This window comes from Glycine soja, chromosome 20 (genome assembly GCF_004193775.1).
Source record: "Glycine soja cultivar W05 chromosome 20, ASM419377v2, whole genome shotgun sequence".
Lineage (NCBI taxonomy): Eukaryota > Viridiplantae > Streptophyta > Magnoliopsida > Fabales > Fabaceae > Glycine > Glycine soja.
Window position 1 is genome coordinate 33,865,722 of NC_041021.1, and position 23,179 is coordinate 33,888,900.

The window sequence follows — 23,179 nt, forward strand, 5'->3', positions numbered from 1 at the left end:
TAAAAAAGAAAGTGTAGGGTTCCAAATTAGGAACCTGAGGTCTTAAAAAGGAAATTGTAAGTTTCCAAGTTAGGAACCTAAGGTGTTAGAAGGAAAGTGTAGGATTCCAAGTTAGGAACCTAAGGTGTTAAATTATAGTGCAATGTGTTAAATGTGTTTGAAAACAAGTGTGAGATTGTCGGTATTATATAATTCATGAGTGTCTGCGTGCAAAGGTTGTTTTAGGGGTTGAACCTGAATCAGGAAGGTGAGGTCTTAACAGATTCTTCAGAGTTTAGGCCTTGGGAATAAGTACACTCGATTTGAGTGCTCCTTTAAACCTATGTTAATATCATATGGTTGGAACATTCTCACAAAATAGAGTGACCATGACTGGTCACCTTATGATTTCACTAGTGAAAGTGACCTGACATACCTATTGTGTGGCGTGTCTTGTTATGTACTCCTATGCACCCTGGTGTTGTTTTTCATTGACATGGTACCACAATGCATATAAGATTGAGTCTTAGTGTATTTGTTATATAGCGTTTGTGTAATGATCATTGTGACTTGTTATATGATGATGTGTAATGAATTGGGTAAGTATGAGATGCAGTATTGTATTTGAGATGTGTTGTTTTGAATATGTGATTAATCGTGAAGGCGTGAAATGTGATTTGTGATTAAATTCTAGGACAAGTGATGTTAGGTGTTGAGTGTTGAAATGATGTGAATTGTGTCAAAGTTAAGCCTTGTTATACCTATATTGTTAGGTGTTGAGTGTTGTTATAATTATATTATTGTTATTTTTATATCATACTTGTATGTTTTCGTTTATCTCTATTCATTAAGGATTGTGATGACTCACCCTCGGTGTGCTATTTGTGTTTGGATCCTGTGATGATCTTGAACCTTGTGTTTGTGGAAACATATGATTAGGTGGATTGCTTTAAGAAACCTCGTGTTGGAAGATGTCAAAATATAATGCTTTGTGACACTCGGACATAAGTTTCTGTTTTGATTGTATGATGTTCCAAACATATTATTTTACTTTATTTTATTTTGTTACTTAACTTGAATTCTTTTGTAAACTTGAATGACCCTATGTTTGAGTCGAAAATATTTCTGAGAAGTTTTATTTGATAGCAGTGAAGCAAATGTAAATTTTTTATCCACGTGAATTTACTTACAATTTTATTGAATAATATTGATTTAATTAGATTGTTCATTTCATATGTTTTTCCCATTTATATGCATGTTGGGATAGATAATATCACAAAAAAAATTAAAAATTCAAGTTAAAGATATCAAAATGAATTGCCTAACTAGATCTAACATGTCAAGGTGTGAAAACATAAGTTGGATTGGACCCATTTTCATATAGGCTACATATTTTTACCACAGAATGATTTAAATTATTAAATTTTTTATCTTCACCAAAAAAATTACTATTATTTTTAAAATTCATTTGATATTAATTAAATTTTTACCGCACAATGACTTATAGACTATAGTACTATTTTTATTTTTATTTTGATACTATATATATATATATATATATATATTTTTTTTTTATTTTTATTTTATTTTTTTTCTTTTCCGAATCCCCCATTTTGCTCCAACAAAATGCCCAAAATTCATGCACCGATTGTATTAGTTTGTAGACTCGAGAGTAGAGCAGACAGCATCAAATCAACCCCCTTCTCTTTAGTGCAGTGCAACAGCAGGCAGCAGCAGAGTGCAAAACAAAGCATCTTTCTTCAATCTGGTTTTCCCTGTTACCATCTAAAATTCTTGAACCCTTTTTCCCATTATTTTTCCACCACCTTTTCTCTTCTGTAAAGAGAAAGAAAACCAATGTGTTCCCATTCCCGGAAGACCCTCTCGAGAATCCTCAGCAAATTCACCTCCTTCCCTCCTCCAACCCCACAACACCTCCAACTCGCCCACACCATAATCCTTACCCTCCTCAACAACCCCTATTCCAAACTCCACCACTCCTTGATCCCCTGCATCTCACCCCACGTCACTTACCGTGTCCTCTCCGACCCCACCCTCCCCCCTCTCTCCTGCCTAACTTTCTTCCACTTCCTCCCGTCACCCGACCTCAACGCCCGCCTCATCCTCCTCTACCGCCTCTTCGCAGCCCGAAAATTCGCCGCAATGAGGACCCTCTTGGACTCCCTTGTCACCACCGAAGTCGAAACCAAACGCCCCGTTTCAGATGTTGTTTCTTTGGTTGATGAATGTGAATTTGAACCCCATTTTGTTGAGACTCTGTGAGACATGTTGTTCAGGGTGTGTGCTGACAATAGGATGTTTAGAGATGCCCTTAAGGTGTTTGATTATGTGATGGAAAAAGGGTTGGTGGTAGAGGGTAGGTCTTGCTTTGAAGAAATGTAATAAGGTTGAATTGTGTGTGAGGTTCTTTCGAAGGATGGTTGAGTCCGGTCGCGTTGATATCGGGGTTCAATCTTTGACTATTGTGGTTGATGTGTTGTGTAGGAGAGGGGAGGTTGGGAGGGCTAAGGAGTTGATGAACGAGATGGCCACGAGAGGCGTTGTGCCAACGGTGTTTACTTATAATACGTTGTTGAATGCTTGTGTTGTGAGGAAGGATCGGGAGGGGGTTGATGAGATTTTGGGGTTGATGGAGAGGGAGGGTGTTGTGGCTAGTTTGGTGACGTATACTATTTTGATCGAGTGGTACGCGAGTTCCGAGAGAATTGGGGAGGCAGAGAAGGTGTATGAGGAAATGTGTGAGAGGAACGTGGAGATGGATGTTTATGTCTACACGTCGATGATGAGTTGGAATTGTAGGGCGGGGAATGTTAGAAGAGCGTCAGCTCTGTTTGACGAGATGATTTGTAGAGGCATTGTTCCGAATACTCACTTTTGGGGCATTGATTAGTGGTGTGTGCAAGGCTGGCCAAATGGAGGCTGCGGAGATCTTGTTGGAAGAGATGCAGTGTAAGGGGGTTGATTTGAATGTTGTAATATTTAACACGATGATGGATGGATATTGTAAAAGAGGGATGATGGATGAAGCTTTCAGGCTGCAAGATATCATGGAAAGGAAAGGGTTTGAAGCGGATGTCTTTACATACAACATTCTTGCTAGTGGGCTGTGTAAATTGCACAGGTATGAGGAAGCCAAGAGGGTGTTAAATGTGATGGTAGAGAAAGGAGTGGCTCCGAACGTTGTGACCTGCGCTACGTTTATTGAGATATATTGCCAGGAAGGAAACCTTGCAGAACCTGAGAGGTTCTTAAGGAATATAGAGAAAAGGGGAGTGGTGCCTAATATTGTTACGTATAACACTCTAATAGATGCGTATAGCAAGAATGAAAAAGTAAAGCAAGCTCATGTTAAAAGCTGAAATGGTAGAGAAGGGACTATTGCCAGATGTGTTTACTTACACATCATTGATACATGGGGAATGTATTGTTGACAAGGTAGATGAGGCTCTGAAGCTTTTCAATGAAATGCTGGTAAAGGGCATAAGAGGAAACGTGAAGACATATACGGCAATTATTTCTGGTTTATCCAAGGAGGGGAGAGCAGATGAAGCTCTTAAGTTGTATGATGAGATGATGAGAATGGGTCTAATACCTGATGACAGAGTTTTCGAGGCACTTGTTGGTAGCCTTCATAAACCCAGTTCTCATGCTGCCCTGAAACAAAATGAGTATGGGGAACTGAAAATAAACACTTCTGATACCTCGAGCTTGCCAAACACTGGTTTGTCAATTTCACACAGGAAGGTGGTACATACATGATAATCTTGTCCTTGAAGCCCAAGTAAAAAACCTGTATGGAAAAAATCCATCTTTCACAATACCAAATTAGAGCTTGGAAGCTGGTACAATGTACAAATATTCTGGTGTTGTGAAATATTCAAACCTTACCTTTCTCTTATTTGTTGATATATTTTACATACCCAAGTTTGGTGATTAGAGACATTGCTGGAGTATTTCACAGAAGTGGGATTTAGTCAGATTTGTTCACAGAAGTGATCAAAGTGCTTCATGACCAGGGAGAGAAGGAGGCTCTAGATACCAACACAAACTTTTCTAAATACGTGGAATTGGCTGAGAGACTTTATTTACATTTTATGTTATGCAGACTGAGCATGTAGCTACTGATTGTAACCTTGATGGCTGACAAAGCATCTGTAAAATATGGCTTCATCAAGGAGTTTGCCCCTAATCTTTGTTAGAGATAACAAAGAAGGTTCTTTGAGATTAGGTGAACTAGTTCAATTGAAAATTGCCATTGCTATTGGAATTAAGGTGAGGTCCTGGCCTCCCATCCCACTAGACTTATATCATTTTTTGGTTCTGCTACTTTTAGAACATAATTTTTCAAAACTTCTCAAAATGCTACAAGCCTACAAGTAAAAAAAAAAAAACAGATTATTTCCTTAATAGGTTAATCAAAACATGTACATACTGGTTCTTTTTCATGATACAATTTTTTTTTTGGAAAAAATGCAACAACCTCCCGAAAGAAATGACCAAGTTATATGGATTTCTCATTTTGTCTCCTAATTTTCAAGAGAAATGTTTGCCCCACATTATTTTAAACACACTAAAATTGGCTGAAATTTATTGGGGCTTAATAATATGTCTCATTGACTACTGAATGAGTTTCATTCAAAACTTTGCATTTTTCAATAAATTTTAACTACTAATAAAGAATGTGGTAGAAAGAGCGTATTGTTAACGCTTGGCACTTATTTTATTTTCAATATAAGAATAAACCCCCATACTGCTCAGTCCTTCAGTCTGGATACCTAGCTGTAATACAATCGTAATTAGAGTAGGAACATTTAACATCATTTCACAAGGGTTCAAAATGTTATAATTAATAAGTAAAATTGTTGCATTGTTGGAAACAGGCAAGGAATCCATGCTACTTTATCATGCCACAGAATATCATTATAATTTATCGGCAAAGTTTTCAAACTACACATTTTTTCTCCTATCTTTTCTTAAATTACACAAGTTTGTAAAAAATTTCCTGATATACACCACATTTTTATGTTCATTGGAAAGTTTGGTCACCCCGACTTTTGTACGAACCTCTTTTTTTTTAATTTATATGTTTAATTTTTTTTTAATTTAAATTATTAAAATAATACAAATAAAAATTAAAACTTTTAATAATAAAAATTATTAAAATTGTCTAATAATATATTTTCTTTATTAAAAAAATTTAAATTTTTTAAAATAATTATTTTCTCCAATTTCTTATCAAAATAATTTTTATAATTTTTTAAGAGATATATATAGATAAAGAAAAATAAAAAAAATTGAGAAAATTACAATATAATATTTTAGTTACATGTATATATTTTTTTAGTTAAATTTATGTGTCGTTGAAATTTTTGTTTTATTATGTACATTAATTAAAAAATGAAAAAATTAGTTAGTAGTATTGAAACAAATTAAAAAAACACAGTGAATAAATAATTAATACACATAAAATTAAATAGCGGTGACTGAGATGATAAACAAGAATTATGAAACATACTAAAAATACAATTGCAACACAAATATGAGGAAACTAATGATAGTTTAAAAGATGTTGTGCAGTTGACATGTCTTTTCCCATTTGGATTACTGGTTTGCTAAAAATAACTAAAATTTCTATTGGGCAGAATCGTTTCCAATAGTTGGATTATACAAACACCTTTAGCACGTCTTTGTCATTTTTCAATTCTGTTATTTCATATTCGATTAAATTTTCTAAATATTTAACATGACTTGGTTGTCGAAAGAACAATTGTATAACCAATTGTGATTCCTGAATTCCATAGGGGGAACCCCATAGGTGCAACTTGCTTGATTAAATTCTTGAGTTTGTTCATGCTACATCCCATAGGAATGCCAAATCTTATTGGATTTGTTCCAGTGAAGGAGTAACCCAAAAACCCACCTTGGTGTGGTATGTTCCACTTCCCGTTGTAATACATAAGTGCATCATGAGTAAGAGTGATATTGGATTGAAGCAGGTTGAGTATACCATCCAGTGTGTTTTATTGATGGTACATAATAATTCTATAGGGCCAACACACGAGTATTGCTCATTGCACATTAATATGGTGTAGACATCATCATCATTTTTCAATTGTAAATATATTGTGTAGACATCATCTATGAATGGTTGTCGGTAGTATATTTCATCCATTAATTGATCGTTGGTTAGCTGAAGGGTGTTGTTCATTCTACTCTTGATCTTGAGTGTATTAAAAGAACAGTCATTAGGAACTCGCATTGGTGTTGGAGTGGGACTTTGAAAATAAACACTAGTTTGGTTGTGAGTGATTGATCCATTTGGAAAAATAAAGGCTAATCTCGAGTTAGCAATGGTCAGGCTGCTTGTTTCTTTAAAAAATGACATAGTAATAAAATTGAATTTGGTTTATGAAGGTATGTTGTGTGAAATTGTGCATTTGTATTGAGAGTGTTTTGTGTTATTTATAGTTGTATGAGAATTTTGCCTTGTTGATGTGTATTGGAATCTCATAAGGTTAGAATTGTGTTCCTGCTAAAGGCTTCTCTGGAATCCAATGTTTCTTTTCCCCTGGTAAATGATGCAGTAGACGTCTATTATAATTTTCAGAGTGAAAAAAAAAAGATTTTGAGTTATCCATTTTATGTCAGTTTTGCTAGTGAATTTAATTTTTTTAGAAATGTGTGTAAATTGCAGAGTTTATCAATTTGGACTGTGATTTTTCCCTTGTAACTATGCAGCAGACGTCCATTATAATTTTCAGAGTGAAAAAAGAGATTATGAGTTGTCTATTTCATGTCAATTTTGCTAGTGAGACATTTAATTTTTAGAGAAGTGTGCAAATTGCAAAGTATTGTCAATTTGAACTGTGATTTTTCCCTTGTAATTAATGTAGCAGACATCCATTATAATTTTCAGAGTGAAAAAGGAGCTTCTGAGTTGTTCATTTCATGTCAGTTTTGCTGGTTAGACATTTAATTTTTAGAGATGTGTACAAATTGCAGAGTGTTGTCAATTTGGAATGTGATTTTTCTCTTGTAATTAATGCAGTAGACGTTCATTATAATTTTCAGAGTGAAAAAAAAAAGATTATGAGTTATCCATTTCATGTCAATTTTGCTAGTGAGACATTTAATTTTTAGAGACGTATGCAAATTGCAGAGTGTTGTCAATTTGGACTGTGCTTTTTCCCTTGCAATTAATGCAACAAACGTCTATTATAATTTTCAGAGTGAAAAAAGAGATTATAAGTTCTCCATTTTATGTTAGTTATGCTGCTGAGACATTTAAGTTTTTGAAACAGTGTAGTGTAAATTGCAAAGTGTTGTGAATTTCGACAGTTATGTTACCATGTCACATACTGCAGTAGAAGTGGGTAAACTGAAAATTGTTAACTTAAATTTAAATAAAAAATTTATTTCATTACGTAAAGTGATCACTGAGCACGGATATAAGACAATACATAAAAACCTCAAAGCAGAAATAATTAAGACATGAATCATCCATAGATTACCAATCCCGTTTGAATATTGTTTCGTGGGATGGAGATATGTTACTTCCTTTGGGCCCGAAAGAGGAGTCAGGACCCAACAAGTATCGTATTCATCTAATAAGTTCTCAAGATTGGAGGTTGAGCCATGTTGGTTGCTTGGTGGGTTATTATTGTCACAGATTATGGCAAATAACTCCACTAATGGTAGTGATGGGTTATTGTAAAAATGTTGAACATTTGTCGAACATTAGCATCATCTCGCAGAATAAAATATGTGTATATATAATGTTGTCCTGACTCAAATATAGGGCACCGAAAGTGGAGATGTTGGATGTGTTGTTGTGGTTCAATGTTTAGTTTTTGGTGAACAAGTTCAAGCAATTGTGTAAAGGTTATGACCTTGTCGACCATGAAAGTTTTTGTGTTGTTACTAACGAAGGTGGTGTCTTCATTAGTGTTGCAGATTTTATCGTTGTAGTAAATACAAACATATGTAGTTAGGTGACACATTGTGGTAGAGATTGAGATGAAAATTTGAAAGTGCTACGAATGTCTTTAGCTATAGTGGTATTTATAGAATTTGCTTATAGTTGAGTGAGTCACTAGTTAACTGTGCATTTAGATTAACAGGTATATGAACACTTAAGCATATTTGCAAGGGTCCACAATGCGCAAATTGCATAGTGTTTTTGGTGAGACATATAATTTTTTAGAGACGTCTGCAAATTATAGAGTGTTGTCAATTTGGACTGTGATTTATCCCTGGTAACTGATACAACAAACGTCCATTATAATTTTCAGAGTGAGAAAAGAAATTCTGAGTTGTCCATCTCATGTTAGTTTTGCTGGTGAGACATTTAATTTTTTAGAAACGTATGCAAATTGCAGAGTGTGTCACGAATATATATTTTTTTGGATTCTTTGACGTTCAAACTATGGAAAAATTGTGTCACGAATATCATTAATGTGTTGGACATAATTTTAAAAATATGCAGAACATGGACACTTAAACATAGTTGTAAGGATCCAAAGCATAGTTTTTTCGATTTTGTGTTCTTATTTTGAGGTGGTTGCTCATGGAATTGGGTATTTTTTTGGATTCTTTGACATTCAAAATATGGAAAAAGTGTGTCACGAATATGATTAATGTGTTGGACATAATTTAAAAAAATTCAGAACATAGGCACTTAAGCATAGTTACAAGGGTCCAGATCATAGTTTTTTCGATTTTGTGGTTCTATTTTGAGGTGGTTGTCCATGGAATTGGTGCACAACATATATATTTTTTTGGATTCTTTGACATTCAAACTATCAAAAAAGTGTGTCTTGAATATCATTAATGTGTTGGACATAATTTAAAAAAATGCAGAACATGGGCCCTTAAGCATAGTTGTAAGGGTTGAAATCATAATTTTTTTCGATTTTGTGCTTTTATTTTGAGGTGGTTATCCATGGAACTGGTGCACGATATATTTTTTTGGATTTTTTGACATTCAGACTATGGAAAAAGTTTGTCACAAAGATCATTAATGTGTTGGACATAATTTTAAAAAAATGCAGAACATGAGCGCTTAAGCATAGTTGCAAGGGTCGAAATCATAGTTTTTTCGATTTTGTGCTTCTATTTTGAGGTGGTTGTCCATGAAATTGGTGCACGATATATTTTTTTTATTCTTTGACATTCAGACTATGGAAAAAGTTTATCACAAAGATCATTAATGTGTTGGACATAATTTTAAAAAAATGCATAACATGGGTACTTAGGTATTAGTTGCAAGGGTCCAAATCATAATTTTTTTGATTTTGTGCTTTTATTTTGAGGTGGTTGTCCATGGAAATGGTACACGATATATTTGTTTTTGGATTCTTTAACATTCAAGCTATGGAAAAGTGTGTCACGAAGATCATTAATGTGTTGGACATAATTTTAGAAAAATGCAGAACATGAGCACTTAAACATAGTTGCAAGGGTCCAAATCATAGTTTTTTCGATTTTGTGTTTCTATTTTTAGGTGAATTTCCATGGAACTGGTGCACGATATATATTTTTTTGGATTCTTTGATGTTCAAACTATGGAAAAAGTGTGTCATGAAGATCATTAATGTGTTGGACATAATTTTAAAAAAATGCATAACATGGACACTTAAGTATAGTTGCAAGGGTCCAAATCATAGTTTTTTCGATTTTGTGCTTCTATTTTGAGGTGGTTGTCCATGAAACTGGTGCATGAAATAGTTTTTTTTGGATTCTTTGGCGTTCAGCTTGGGGGCTTTTCCTAATGAATTTGAGAAGACATGTTACTCCGTAAATTAACATTTCTCTCATTTCAAATAGACACCCTTTGATTATAAGTGCTTACAACAACCCAAGTAACTTATGGGTTCAGGACACATCCCATTTCTTCTGCTTGCGCCATATTGCACAAAATTTTCTTCGCTGTAACTCAAACGGTAGACATTTAAAGAAACCACTCATGCTGGCTGGTGAGAATCTATTTTATTTCTTCGTTAAACTTTACTTTCAATCAAATTTCATAATGTAATAGATTGGATTGAATATTTACAGGTTATGCATACACGGAGAAGATGTATTAGCGACATCTTGGGGATATTCGTGCCAATAAGCCAAGTGCAGCTAAATGACTTATCAATCACCCAAACCAAATTGGGTACAATAATGCTTCAATGAGGGGAAACATTGGGGACATATGACTACAAACTTTTTTGAGTCTGTTAATTCTATGTTAAAAAACACAAGACATTTATCGGTGTTATCGTTGGTTGAGGAGACGTACTTCAAGATCGCACAACTCTTTGCTATTAGAGGTCGACAAACTAAGACAGTGATCAACTTCGACTCACAGTATTCTAAAGTCATCTTTGAGGCAATAAATAACGGTAAACAAGAATCAAATAGACACTGTAAACGACGACAGACACAACCACACATTTTATTGTGACAGAGACCCAATCCTCACTTCAAACACCCAGACCACCAGGAAGGTTTGGAGTAATGTTACAATTCCAAAAATGTGATTGTGGTGAATATCAGGCTAAACATTTATCGTGTTCTCACATCATGGCTGCATGTAAATCTGTCAATGTTGATCCCATGAACTATGTGTCGGCGTGTCGTCGCTATTCACTTTGCAACACATTTTGCACGTCTACAACAACTCCTTTGGTTTACTACCACACAAATTAATGTGCCAAGAATATGAAGGAGATAAATGGGGTCCTGATCCAAGGAGAAAGTGGACCACAAAGGGTAGTTCGGTTTCAACTCGCGTTCATACTGAGATGGACAAAGACGAAAATGGACGGGAAAGTAGAAAATTGTGGAATTTGCTGTGGCCATACCAGAAACAATTGTCCAACATGCCTTCATCTTAAGTTTTTCTTTACCCAAATGTAATTGTTTAAGTATTTTATTTATAATGTAGCATAATATTTTTCTATAAATAAATTGTTAAACCAAAAGTATTATCATTTTAAAAAAAAATCTAATGATATAAACAAACAAATTATATTTAGTAGCATAATAATATTAAAAGTTTTAATTTTTTTACTAAAGCAAATTAATATATTATTAGACAAAATTCATATTTAAAAAAATGTTCACCTACAAAATATTTTATATAAATTAAATAATACAAGATAAGTAATTATATTTAATAATATTACTTTCTTATTAAAAAATATTTTAATAAATTTTTTTTTAAAATCAATTAAAAATATATTTATATAATATAATATTTGCACTATTTTAATAATTTAAATTAAAATAAAAATTTAAACATATAATTTAATTTAAAAAAATAAGAGGCCCGTACGAAAGTCGGGGTGGCCAAACCCGAATTCTCAATGAACATAGAAATGTGGTGTACATTAGAAAAATTTTGACAAACTTATGTAATTTGGAAAAAGATAGGAGAGAGAAGGTGTAGTTTGAAAAATTTACCTAATCTATCCCAAGTTATTTTGGTTTTCTTTTATGTGGATTTGGGATTAATATATATTCCAATAGATGTTGGTTAAAGAAAATGCCATCAATAAAATTGTTGAGGAAATTATGCATGATTATTAATTTAAACTTTCATCTCACAGCCACTCGACAAGACTTTGATGTGTAATGTGATTTTGAAGACCACCAACAACAATGATCGTATCTCATTAGGTCAGGTTGACTTTATGGATCACATGATATCATTGAGTTTGGTTAAAACCAAATTCCTAAGGATATTAATCACTATGAGAATCTTATAATAATTTTATCCAATTTCTTGAGTTTCTTCCTTTCTTTTATATCTCTAAAAATTATACAATCTACTATCCTCATTAGTTTCTTCCTTTCTTTTATATCTCTAAAAATTATACAATCTAGTATCCTCATTGATGCCTCCGATCACTTTTTTTATGTGTTCAAATCATCTCAAGCAATCTTCTATCTTTCATTCTAATGTGATTGTCAAGACCCTGACAGAAAAAAGTTAAATGCTGTCACAGATGTAGTATTTTGGGTTTATAACCTATTCTTGGTCTCGTGTTACTTTTGTTTTAACTATACCGAATTTGAGCATCATATATAATTCTATTTCACAACATAATTACAACATCTGAAGCTTTCCAATTTATTCCTTCTTCATTCAATTAGTTGGATCTACGGTTTATATATTAGCATCAAGTGTTGGATTAGGAACTAGTACTTGATGTTGATGCATGGTTCATCAGTGCCATCTGGATCTGGATTCTGATTATATATAAAGACGAAAACAATTCTGCAATTCCTCATAATTTTAACATTTGTTCCTCATGCTGCAAATCACGAGGTTAGATCATTCAAGAAGTAGCAATATTTGAAGAAAACTGAAAGTTTAAATGTCTTTTTACCCCTAAAATGCTTAGTTAATTTTGATTTTAATCTCTGATTTTTTTTCTATTTAACCTCTTATTTGATAAAAATATACAATTTTAATTTAGTTCTTATTGTTATCCTTTATTTATTAAATGATAATGTTATATCACTTTTAATGAATGATTCATTTATTATGTGTTCTCTTAATGTACTAAAAACTGAGGAGAAAAGACGAGAAACATGTATTTTTACATAATTTATGGAACAAGAAACACTAGTATCTATAATTATTAATAAAATCAATTATTTCATATGATATCATCTTTCTTTTAGACATTTTTATCTTTAACTATTACAAATCATTATTGCATTTTATTTTAATTTTTAATTATAATTATATCTTTTAAAATAAGTTACATCCAATTACATATATAAATAACTTTCAAGTTTAGGCATGAAGTGTTTATTTATTTATTTTTTGCATTAGTTAATATAAATTAATTTTTTTTAATTTATAATATTTACAAGAAATGAGAGTTTATCTTGTTTATTGTTTTTAATTTATTTATCTATTTTTTCTTAGCTGTTGGGATAAGGGATTTATTTTTATCTTATTTTTCTTGTGCCTCTTATTTGCCTTTTTATTCACCTATTTTCTTATAATTTTTTTTCTAATCATATCAGATACGATATCCATCTTTCTAATATTATTTTCCTTTTTTTCTCTCTTCTAAACACGTGAAGAAAAAGACTTGCCTTTTTATATTTTATTTTCTCTCCCATTATGTATTATATTCTTCTGGTTCCGAAGGTTTCAATAGCCATTTGTTTGAGTCAGAAATAAGTATCTTAATAAGTTTTTTTAGTTGAACTTATTTTAATTTTTTTTAAGTAACGAATTGCAACCAAATGTGTTATTTTAAGCAACAGCTATTTCCATAAACGAAGGACATAAAATAACAATAACAAAATACAGCAATGTATTTAATATATTCTAGCAAAACGGACAAGGACAGCAATTTGAACTGGGCCAACTTCAACTGTAATGGCAATAACTTGCATAATGTTCTGGCAACATGTCTTTGTATAAATGAGGATGCAAAAAAAAAATAAAAATCGAAACATAAGAAAGTTAATTAAGACCTCATAGAAGAAGATTGGGATGGCAACTATGGCAGATTTTCGTCCTCCGTATTCGATATCAAATCTTCCTCCAGATGCAATACCAGAACTTGCATGTTACAATTCAACAGTGGATCTTTCCGACAATATCTGGAAGCGTGGTAATGTCATTGGAGAAGCTGTTCCTCTTTTGTCTATTCAAATTGCCTACATTGTCCTGCTTTCTAGTATTTTTCACCGCATCTTCAAGCCATTTCACCTGCCTCTTATGGTTTCCCAGATACTTGTAAGTGTTCATATGTGGGTACCCTGTATTAATACTTTTTTTTAAATCGAGGGCAAGCCTGATGCAGCATAAAGTTTTGTCTTGATGACCAGTTGTTCGTGTTTTCGAATCCGAAAACAGCCTCGTTGTGGAGTCTTCTAGCGTTACATTTTTTAAAATTAAAACATACAAAGTTGCATAAAAAGTAAAAATGAGTGTTTGGTTGTGTGTCAAAACGATGATAAAAATCGGGATCTGAGAGTTTTTATGTAATGTGAAACCAAATAGACTATAAAATTTCTCTCTCTGTGCAATTTACATAACATTCTCTCTCTAGCACATGGGGGTTGGATGTTATTCATGATGAGTTAAAAATGAAAGAAAAATATTGCAAAGATTATTGTACTATTTTTTTTTTCTTTTTGTGTCTCCAACTTATGTACCTATTCTTAGAAAGTCATTTCTGACATTTTTTTATTTCTCCCTAAAACGCCATTAATACCAAATAGAATTGTTTATTTTTACTCTACAGCAATTTTATTTCTCTAGGAATGATTTTTTGTGAAAGGTATCATGAATGAGTATATAAGTAGATAAGTGAAGCGAAAAAAGTGTTATGAGAGAGAATTTGTTTGCAGAGGGGTTCCTTTCTTCTGTTTCACGAATTTGTAACACAAATTTCTATCTTTCCTTATTTTCTCTTTGCTTTTATTAATTTGCCAGAAAAGATATGCTGAGAAATTTTATAGAAACTTAACTTTTATCCAACCATCCATGTGTGGTTATTAATTTTCTGATCCGTTCAACCACTAATTTGTTGCTTTTCGAGTGAATTTTTCTCATAACAGATTGCATTTCTGTTAATTTGTTAAAAAGTCTACACAATGTTAGGGTATTTAATTAAAATACACCGACATTGTCAATATTTTTATTTTATTTTATTAACCAATTACATATTGTCATATATACCAAGATTAATGAATTTTACAATAATTATTTAGAAGTAAAAGATGAGATCATTTATAATGGTTGATAGTGTTAAATCTTTTACTCCAAGTGCATGAAAATTAACCTTAGGTATCAATCACTTACTATTTCATTAATGAGAAAAAAATTTCTGAGGTTGATATTTTATATGCTGGGTGGTGTTATATTGAGTTCATCATTCATGGGAAGAATCCCTGGAATTTGTAACACGCTTTACCGTCCACAAGGAATCCTTGCGGTTGAAACCTTTGCAAATCTTGGAGTTATGTACTGTGTTCCTTAATGAGTTATGTACTATGTGTTCCTTTGCAAACCTTTGCAAATCCTAGAATGGTGTGAGAGTACATAGCCGTCCAGAATGAGAATGCAAACAAGAGTCATGATTATAGCCTTGCTTGATCTTAGAATGACATCGTTCTAAGATCAAGCAAGAAGGCTACAACCATTGCTCTTGTTTGCATTCTCATTCCAATGTTGGCGGGTGCTAGTTTTCTTGCTCTAGAGCATAGAGTATCAGGAGGTTCACCAAACCCTACTGTTTCCACTAAGGGTATTTCTTTTGTTGTGCAATTCTTGCTGTCACGGGGTTTCCAGTCCTTGCTAGGCTCCTATCAGGGCTCAAGATCCTCTACAGAAGGCTTGGCAAAGATGCCTTAACTGCAACCATGTTAATTGATGCATATGGGTGGATTATGTTCACAATCTTGATTCCTTATTCCCATGATGGCGGAAAATCACTCCTCTCAGCAATATGCACCTTTTTGTTCATTGTGTTTTGCTTCTGCGTGGTTCATCCCACCCTGACTCGGGTGATCGAACGCAAAATCAGGTTGGAGACATGGGACTCCTCAAGTTTGCTGGATGTTATGATTGGACTTTTTATTTGTTCATGGATCACAGATTTGCTTGGCGCACACCATGTTGTTGGGGCCTTTGTGTATGGACTAATTTTGACTAGTGGGAAATTTGTTGTTGGAAACCTTTGATGATTTTGTTAACGCGCTCATCGTTCCTGTCTACTTTGCTAGTTTTGGCTTTAGACTACACCTGGAAGCACTTTGGGATTATTAGGATTTGTGATCATGAATAAGATAGAAGAGAATAGAGTGATTTCATTGATACCATGAATGATTACAAAAGGGGTATCTATTCACTGCAATAATAAGGGATAAAACTGATAGACTATATCAGTAGTAACAAACTGCAACAAACTATACCAAACTTAACAAGAGATAAAAATGACAAACTATATTAGCAATAACAGAATGTAACAAAATAATAACTAACTGTCTGCTTGACAATTTTCCTTTACACCCCCTTCAAACTCATGGTGGAAGCCGATGAAACCTTGAGTTTGGATCTAAATATTGTAAATTGAGGATTTGAAACAGCTTTAGTGAGAATATTAGCAACCTGAAATTCAACAGGCAGATGAACAACAACAAGCTCGTGCGACAAGACTTTATCGTGAACAAAATGCAAATCCGACTCAAACTGCTTTGTGCGAGAATGCATGACAGGATTCGTAGCAAGGTGGACAACACCTAAATTATCACAATAAATTCTTGGCAATGCAACTGGAACACAACTCTCTGAGCAAATTCTACAGCCATAAAATATCTGTAGCGACAACAGCAAGTCCTCTATACTCAGCCTTAGTGCTACTTCGAGAAACAACAACTTGCTTCCTAGAAGACCATGATACAAGATTTGGTCCAAGATACACACAGTAACCTGTGGTAGACTTTCTATCATCAAGGTCTGAACCCCAATTTGAGTTAGAAAAACCCATGATATGCAGTTATTGTGAAGGTTTGATGTGCAAGCCATATGTAATTGAACCTTTGAGATATCTTAAAATCTGTTTCACTGCCCTCCAATGATGCTCTTGTGTCTATCATAAATTGACATACCTTATTAACAGAGAATGAAATTTCAGGCCTTGTCACAGTGATGTATTGAAGAGCTCTGACAATGCTTCGATAGTGAGTAGGATCCAGAAGTGAAAAAGAACCATCAACAGTAAGCTTTAAACCAAAAACCATGGGAGTTGGCTGAGATTTAGAGTCTAACAGATTGGTTTTATGAAGTAGATCTCTTATGCATTTTGATTGAGACAATAGAATACCACCATCAGAATAATGCTTAACCTGAATGCCAAGAAAATAATGAAGAGGACCTAAGTCCTTCAAAGAAAACTTGTTGTTAAAATGAGCAATAAGAGAGGTGGTTTTAGAAGAAGAAGAGTTGGTGATAATTATATCATCAACATACACCAACACATAGGTTTTAGAGGTAGGTGTAAATCACATGAAAAGAGAAGTATCACTCTTGGTTGAATTAAATCCCAAGGACCTCAAAGTCAAATTGAGTTTGTGAAACCAAGACTTGGGGGCCTGTTTCAAGCCATAAAGAGCTTTGAGCAATTTGCATACTTTGTGTTTGTTGGATGAAACAAAGCCTGGTGGTTGAGTCATATATACAATTTCTTGAAGGTCTCCATGCAAAAAGGTATTGTTGATATCCACTTGATGAATAGGCCAGTGCTGAAAAACCACAAGTGACAGAATAGTTCTAATAGTTGTTGGCTTAATCATTGGACTAAAGGTTTCTTTAAAATCAAAGCCCTCTCTTTGATGATACCCTTTTGCTACCAGCCTGGCCTTGTGCCTTTGAAAACTTCCGTCAACATTAAAATTGCTTTTAAACACCCATTTGCAGCCTATAGGCTTACAACCAGGAGGTGGATCCACTAAGGACCATGTATCATTTCGGATAAGTGCATCATGTTCCTCTTTCATAGCTTTGAGCCATTCAGGCTTGGCCATTGCTTCCTTTACAATATGTGGCTCAACAGTGTGATCATAGCTTCCTTCCTTGTAAGAAGCATAAGTTTTCGGTTTAAAGACACCAGCTTTGACTCTGGTTGTCATGGGATGAGTATTTTGAGGAACAAAACCTGCAATTGGAGTTGAAACAGCTACAACAGAAGAATCAGTAGTATCACACTGTAAAGAAACATTAGGTAATAAATAAGTTGTATCATTATCATTTTGGAAATTTTGAGTAGTAAGAGATAAAACGAGTAAAGGATTAGAGAAGGTAGAATTGGAAGAAGGAGGAGAATAGGCAGAAACAAAAGAGTTACCAGGAAGTTTATAAGGAAAAACTGACTCATGAAAGATGACATGTCGAGAAATGTAGCATTTGCCAGAAGGTGAGAGACATTTATAACCCTTGTGCCGAGAACTATAACCAATGAATAGGCACATGTGTGACCGAAAGTCAAGTTTGTGTTTATTATAAGGTCGTCATAGGGGATAACAAACACGTCCAAACACTCTTAAGAACTTATAATCTGGATTTTTATGAAACATTTTTTCAAAAGGACTCATATTGTTAAGGGCAGGTGAAGGAAGATAATTGATTATAGTAGTTGTAGTGCTGAATGACTCTCCCCAAAAATTTGAAGGAAGAGAAGCTGAAGCCAACAAAGTGAGACCAATTTATGTCGAATGTCTATGCTTTCTTTTGTAGAAGCAAGTTTCATGATGAATCAAGATTGATTCAAAGAGTTTTGATGATAACAAAGATGATGACAAAAAGCTCAAAAGTTAAGAACACTTCATGATAACAAAGATGATGATCTCAAGAATCAAAGAATGAGTTCATGATTGAATCAAGTACACTTCAAAGATAAAGAGGAAAGTTGAATTCAAGAATCAAGAATCAAGTTTCAAGATTCAAGTTCCAAGAATCAAGATCAAGATTTAAGACTCAAAATTCAAGAATCAAGAGAAGACTCAATCAAGATAAGTATTAAAAAGTTTTTTTCAAAAACTGAGTAGCACATGAATTTTTCTCAAAACCTTTTACCAAAGAGTTTTTACTCTCTGGTAATCGATTACCAGATTATTGTAATCAATTACTAGTAGCAAAATGGTTTTCAAAAAACTTTCAAACTGAATTTACAACGTTCCAATTAATTTCAAAATGCTGTAAGCGATTACAAGTAGTTGGTAATCGATTACCAGTGTGTTTGAACGTTGAAATTCAAATTTAATTGTGAAGAGTCACATCCTTTCACAAAAAAGCTTTGTGTAATCGATTACAATGATTTGGTAATCGATTACCAGTGATAGTTTCTGAACAAAATCAAAAGATGTAACTCTTCCAATAGTTTTCAAGTTTTTCTAAAAGTTATAACTTTTCCAAATAGTTTTTAAGTTTTTCTAAAGGTTATAACTCTTCTAATGGTTCTCTTGATCAGACATGAAGAGTCTATAAAAGCAAGACTTTGATTTGCATTTCAAGTAGTCTTTTCACATTCATTCTTTTGACAACAAACTTTTGCCAATTGATTTATGAATCTCTTTGAACTCCTTCTTCTTCTTCCTTTGCCAAAAACTTTCCAAAAGTTTTCTAGTTTTCTAAACCTTGAAAACTGTGCTATTCATCTTTTTCATTCTCTTCTCCCTTTGTCAAAAAGAATTCGCCAAGGACTAACTGCTTGAATTCTTTTTGTGTCTCTCTTCTCCCTTTTCCAAAAGAACGAAGGACTAACCGCCTAAATTCTTTTGTGTCTCCCTTCTCACTTGTCAAAGAATTCAAAACGACACAGTCTGAGAATTCTTTTGATTTTTCCCTTTCCCATATACAAAATATTTCAAATGACTAACCGCCTGAGAATTCTTTTGTATCCCCATTCACAAAGTTTCAAAGGTTTAACCGCCTGAGAACTTTGTCTTAACACATTGGAGGGTACATCTTTTATGGTACAAGTAGAGGGTACATCTACTTGGATTGTTGACTGAGAACAAGAAAGGGTACATCTCTTGTGGATCAATTCTAGTGGAGGGTACATCCACTAGGTTGTTCAAAGAGAACAAGGGAGGGTACATCCCTTGTGAATCTTTGCTTGTAAAAGGATTTTTACAAGGTTGAAAAGAAATCTCAAGGACCGCAGGTCGCTTGGGGACTGGATGTAGGCACGAGTTGTTGCCGAACCAGTATAAAATCTCTGGTGTGTTTGTCTCCTTCTTCCCTACTCTTTTAATTTCCACTGTGCACTTTAATTCCCGCTTTTGCTTTTGGTTAAGTTTCTTTTCTATCCTTCATTTACTTAACAACATAGTAAAAGCCTTAGAAGAGTAAATTTTTAATTAGTAAAGGTTTAGGAATAATTAATTCAACCCCCCCTTCTTAATTATTCTGAGGCCACTTGATCCAACATCTTTCAGGTGTACAATTTTGTTTTTTTTATGTGTTGTGCAGTCTAATCTCATAATTTTAAGGAGAATTAGAATTGTTAGGGATTGTTAGAGCGTTTACACACATGAGAAACATAGGTTGAAAAATATGTTTAGTCAATCAAATCAAGGTGTAGCTCTTACAATTAGGTGTACTTTTATATGTAATTTAAGTTATCTTTGTTTCATTGTGTATTTTGTTTATAAAGATTGGAAGTTAATTGCATAAGATGATTTTTATTTGTTGTCTAATTAAGAATTATAGGGGAAAAACAATTGGTAGAAAACTTTAATAGTGTTTGGATGGAGCAATTTAACAGGAGAATTCACTTTTTCAAGGAATTTAAAATGATTCATGATAAAATAGCTTGTTTGGATAGAGTATTTGAAAAGAAATTTAATTTTTAGTATTTTTATGAATCATTTTGGTTGATTAAAACAGTGAGATTTCAATTTTTCTCAAAAAATATAGAATTTGAAATTCTTTTTTCGGAGATGCTCACTCTAACTCACGTTCTTACTCGCGACTCTTTCTCGTTCAACACTCACAACTATGGGTGACCAAAGTTTTTACGACTGATATCGACATAAATTGTTTTTCACTGACGTTGACCGAGGTTTTTTCAAACAAATTTTTTTTGTATGATGTCAACCAAAGCTATTTTTTGCCGATATTGACAAAGATTTTTTTAGATGATGTTGGTAAGGGTTATTTTCTCATTGATGTCAGTCATGAGAAATTTTTGCTAACGTCGGCCAAGGATTTTTTTAGTCGTTGTCATCTAGATTTTTTCAGTTGATGTTGACCAATGATTTTTTCGGCCGACGTTGGCTAGATTTTTTCTATTGACATCGGTCATGACTAACTTTTGAGTAAACACCTGTTAGGGTTTTTCAGCCGACGCCAGGTAGGTTTTTCCAGCCAACATCAGCCAAAGCTATTTTTTAGCCAATATCGGCTAGGGTTATTTTTTAGCCGATGTTAGCTAGGGTGTTTTGGCTGATGTCAACTAGATTTTCTTAGCTGACGTCGGTTAGGATATTTTTGTTGACATCGACTAGGATTTTCTGGTTGACATCAACCAAAGTTATTTCTTAACCACATTAGCTAGATTTTTTATTTATTAATGTTGGCTAGGATTTTTTCTGCTAACATCCGCTAGGTATTGTTGATTGACATCGGGTATGACTATTTTTAGTCGACATCGACTAGGTTATTCCAGTCGACATCCACTAGAGTTTTTTCGGTCAACATCGGTCAGAGCTATTTTTTAACCAACATCAGTCAAGGCTATTATATAACCGATGTTGGGTAGGGTTTTTTGTCTGACATTGGTCAGGGCTATTTTTTAGCCAACTTCGACTAGGGATTTTTCGGTCAACGTTGACCAATGATGTTTTTCAGCTGACATCAGGTAGGTTCTATTGATCGACATCGACCAAACTATTTTTTAGCCGATATTTGGTAGATTTTTTTGTTAACGCCTGCTAGGATAGTTTAGGCTAGCATTAGCTAAAAACAACCTTGGTCAATGTCGTTCAAAAAGACCCTAACCGGTGTCAGCATATCAGAGTTAATTAACTGTGATCACTAGAGCTAATGAATTAAATTGTTATTTTCTGCAAAAGAGCTAGACAGAAAATTAAGAAAATCAAATATAAATAAAAAATACAAAATAAGAGTGATTTGAGTGTGATGAAAGATAATTTTTGGCCAATAGCAGAGTTAATGTATAAATGCATATTTTAATTTTGTTTCAGCTTTAGCCTTGGTTATTTTATATTGATGTGCTTGCATTTTAATATGTTGTAACCTTGGTCTGCTATTCTTTCTTTTTTTTCCCTGATTTGTATATGGGTTGGGGTACCCATTGTGCCCTTTTTTTAATATAGTATCCGTATTTGCTGATTAAAAAAAAAAAAAAAAAACGAGTGAAGAAAGAGAAGCTTGCGCATGTTTAATCACCCAATTTAAATTCAAAACAGTAAAAATGATTTGGAAGTATTCACCACCCGTAGTAGCGCGAGACAGACCTCAAATTTTGCAGCAGCTTCTGCAATCGTTTTTGTACCCAAAAAAGTTAAATTCATGTTTCACACTTTTGGTACATCAATGATCAATCAATCAAACATTTTTTTCCTCTTTTTTTTCTTCTTCTTTTAACTAAAAAAAAGACTACCTTTTTTCATCGAAAATAATAGTTGTGTTGTGTCATCCAGAAGGGAAAACAAGAAGTTCCAAAATACTCTCGATTTATTTACTACTAATATTTTATTCATCACATAACGTAAATGTTTATTTATTTACTTAAAGTTTATAATAAATAAATATTTTTAATATATAAAATATATTATAGTAAATTTTTTAATAAAAAGTTTTAATATACAAAAATTATATATATATTTTGATTTATATATAGATATATATTATATTTTAAATTTATAATAAATAATTTAAATTATAATATACATCCTTATTGGTAATTTCATTTTAAAGATATTTAAATTTAATTTAGAATCAAATAAAAGATGATATTTTTTACCTTATTCTTCTCTATATAATAAATTAAGGTTTATATATAAAAATAAATAAATTAATTAAGGTTCAAATTTCTGTTAAAAAACTGTTATTTACTATATGACAAGTCAAGGTTATAATTTCTCTTAAAAATGGTGTTTATAATTAGTTTCCCACTATGTTTCAAAGAGATTTGCCACAAAATACACGTAAAAAAAATTAACAGTTAAAAATATTAAATTCATAAATAAAATAAAGATATAGAAGTTTTCTTTCTTGGGTTCAGCAAACTTGAAAATCAATAGTTAAACTTGAATAACTCGATATCAAATAATTCATGGGAAATGGTTGATATAGAATTTTTTTATATATAAGTTTAATGACTACAACTTTTAAGATCATTTTATAAAAGTCTTTACCTCATATAATGATTTACCTTTGCATAATAGTGTAAAATTATTTTACACTTTTTTTATAAGATAGGAATAGAAAAAAAAAATAAAGAACGACAAACAAAGCTAAGATATCCCAAGGGAGTCACTTAGTAAACTAGCCAAGATGGCAACATGAGGGTGTTCCATCCTTGCTCCAAAACACAAGATGTTGTGTCCAATCTTGCGAGCGAATCTACCACTTTATTGATGTCACGAATGATGCTTGAAAGAGATAGGATCCAACTCCTTTTAACCAACA

General features: G+C 33.0%; 1 pseudogene; it reads left to right on the forward strand.

Moving 5' to 3' along the window:
* The first annotated feature begins 1,650 nt into the window (after nucleotides 1-1,650).
* On the forward strand, nucleotides 1,651-4,267 carry LOC114402554 (annotated as a pseudogene).
* Nucleotides 4,268-23,179: the final 18,912 nt, after the last annotated feature.